Here is a 3503-nt window from a genome sequence, read left to right on the forward strand (position 1 = left end):
TTCCTCAAACAGGAGGTACAAAATGAAAAATTAGAAACTTTTTAAAATATACGGTTCAAATATTCACAGAGTTGAAAAGTTTACTCATTTGCTTGAAAGATAATACACGTTTAATTGCAAAATCACTAAATAAGAGTAAACTTATCAGGAAAAAGAAACTTTTTTGTTTAAGTTACCACCTAAAAATACATCTTCCTATTTAATTTTAAAAAGAGGATGAGACAGGAGAACAGGAATAACAGTTTTTCTGAAGAAAGACTGATTAATCCTGACACATCATCAATTTTTCTTTTTCTTTTCACCACTTGGTTCTATGAGTAACTGTTAAATAGCAAATTTCTGGAACAGAACGGTTTAAAAAGTGTCTTTAAACTGATTTGCTGTGAGACTTTTTAGAAAATTGCAGGTTTATTAAAAATTCAGTGCTTTAGAGTAAAATACACTAAAAAAGAGCTTGGTAATCTAGTATCTGTTAAGAAATAAGCACATAAAAAGTAACACTGCCAGAGAAGCATTTACTTAAATATTCATGAATTGGGGTAAAACCTGAGACAGGTGCCCACATTTGAATACGTTGACTTATAACAGTACTTTTGTGTAAACCCAAAGCTAAAATAGTGTGAAAACTCAATGACAACTTGAATACAATTATTTACCTGTAAAATATCTGAAGCTTGCAACTGTTTTAAACAGATAAAGTGCTACACAGTGAAAAACATGACAGGTGTGGTAGAAAAAGACTTTGATCCTTATGGGATGAAGGGCTGTTTAGAATATGCGTTGAAGCTGCTGACAGGATCCTTACATCCATATGGCAAACAGGCGGAGAGCATGAACCCAAAAGAGTTAGTGGACAATCTGATGGAGGTTGCAGAAAGTGTGACCTCTACAAAAATTTCAATGTCAAACTATGAAAAGCTGGCTAAAATTGCAATATTGCTGAAAGAATCATTCTATACGGTTGTTGAGAAAGCTGATTACCTTGCAATAAGGTTAGACAGTGAAAAAGAGGTGGTTCAGAAAATTGAATAACACTTCCTTCAATTTAAAAGTGAACATGAAGTCCTCACAAAAAAACATTCCGAACAGATGTTTCAATCACAGCAAAATGCAAATGCAGAAATTGATTCGCTGAATAGTAGAATACAGTTACTTAATGCATCACTATCTGAAGCCAGGGATGCTAAAGAGCTGTTGTCCAGTGAATACTTTGCATTAAGACGGGATCACGACGAGAAAATGTCACAAGTTTCCCACTGCAAAGGTGAAATAGATGTGCTTAAAAAAGATCTGCACAAACGCGAAGTGCATAAAGAGATATTACTGGAAGAAGTTATGCGTTTACAAAGTGATTATCATACATCACAGGAACGTTTAAAAACATGTGAGGAGAAACTAAGAGCAGCAACAAATAAAAGTTCTGACGTGGGGCGAGGTGGTCTGGAATCCAGAGAAGACCTTAAACAGTGTCGGGATAATACACCAAAACCTCCAAAAATCTTTTACAGACCTGGTGCTTTTAGACTCATCCAACCACCCTCACCTAAAGTGGTAGGAACAGACCTGAACAGGTCTCCTCCACCAAACATGCAACAGTGTGCTGTGAATGTATTCGAGGCACGTTCTCATGCTAAGACGCCCATAGAGGTGTTTCCTGGTGTAAAGGTTAAACCCCACTCCCTAGAAATGGAAGGAAGGCGCGCGTCGCCACCTCCTCCTAAGACAGGCGAGAAAAGGCAGTATTTTCAAACTAACAAACCACGTAATGAAGGTGCACACTGGGACAAAAAGGCTCCTCTTTCAGAGGATGGACGTGATCATCGTAAATGGGACATGCGTAGGACGCAAAGATATGGGATCCAAGAGGACCCATATTATCAGGGGACGTCCGAAGAGGAGCCCCCAAAAGACGTACCTAACCCTCCCCCACCTCGGACGAAACGAACCGAGGCGATAAAATCACAAAGGTCCCAGGAACAAGGCCCTACACCTCTGAGCTCGGAAGAGACAGAGAAACTACAAAGGTTTGTAGAAACTTTGAAAAACGCTGAAATGGGAACCCAACCAGGAGCACTATGTAGTGATGCGATCGCTACTAAATCTGAAGGCGCAAATGACAACATTACAGATGTCGGTGAAACACACCAAGACATTGCTGTTGTTGCCTCCAACAACCCCTCATCGGACGAAGGGGGGATAAACTCACACACAAACGATGATGAGTCATCGCAAACTGAAAACTCAGAACCTGACTTTCATGATTTTGAACTAGGCATTCCAGTTCTGGGAGGACTCCCAGATAACCTGGTACCGAGTCAAGAAGCTGGGCCAGTATGTTTCACGAAACCATCACAGGCCATCGCTCTTTTCTCAACCAATGACGTCGACCAAGGGCCTCAAACCTATGGTGTCTTACCCATAGACAGGTCCGACGACTCAGAAAAGGATTCGTTAGAGCTCCCCAAGGAGCAAGAACCCTCATCAGTCTCATCACAGATTGAACAGGTGGTCGCCCAAGCCGACACTCTGACATCTGATGAAGAAAGAGACAAACCTCGCCAAGTTCTTCTAAAATATGAAAAGTCATTGTCAACTGACCCAGACATCATCCAACTTCAGAAGTTGGATGATCCTGCAATTAAATCGATGATACTGTATCTGACTGACCCAGACAAATACACTCCATCGAAAGTCAAACTGGATTCCGATCCAGACCTAAAAGTCCTCTTTCAGCTGCGCAAACAGTTAAAACTACTCAAGGACAGCCTAACTTTAGCTCATGGAGCGACGTCCTCACCCGTGTTCGCGGTCTCCCATGACCGAAGGGGGGTGACGCCAGTTAGGATAATGCTACCAGACGCGATAACATGATCAAATCTGACATTCAGAGTGAGTGGCGCACCGAAACGTCGTTTTCTAGTTGCTTAATCACTGCTTTTGTCAATGTTGAAACGTTGTTTTACTGGTTGCTTAGTCACTGTTTTTGTCGATGTTGAGACATCGTTTAATTGGTTTTTGGTATTGTTTTTGAACACCCCAGGCAAGAATGAATTTTGTTGTGTAGTTAAGTTAGAGACTAAGAGGCCTTTAACCATGCCAACATGCAGTTCATTCGTTAAATTGCAATCTTTGCGGAGTCAATGTATATTATTGCTACATTAAGTACCATAATCTACATTGATCTCACAACGCTTAAGCCGAACCTACTCGAACAATTCTATTCGGGGGGATAGCTAATTCTTTTTGATAAGTCTCGCCATAGACTTCCAAAACATTTATGGGGAAACCAAACACCCAATCTCAAGTCGTTCGTCTAAAAAGACAACAGACAATTGAACCAAACTATATTTTACCATGTAAAGCTAACTTAAACCAAGTTAGAAATGGAAAAATAGTTTGGAACCCTTTTCTATAGGTATAAAACCCCTGTAGTTACCCTTTTTCAGCATATTCCAACCCTTAACTGGTAGTTGTAGCTGTTCCCAACCATAATAGCTTACACA

This window comes from Nematolebias whitei, chromosome 3 (genome assembly GCF_014905685.2).
Source record: "Nematolebias whitei isolate Nwh7 chromosome 3, NemWhi1, whole genome shotgun sequence".
Taxonomy (NCBI): Eukaryota; Metazoa; Chordata; class Actinopteri; order Cyprinodontiformes; family Rivulidae; genus Nematolebias; species Nematolebias whitei.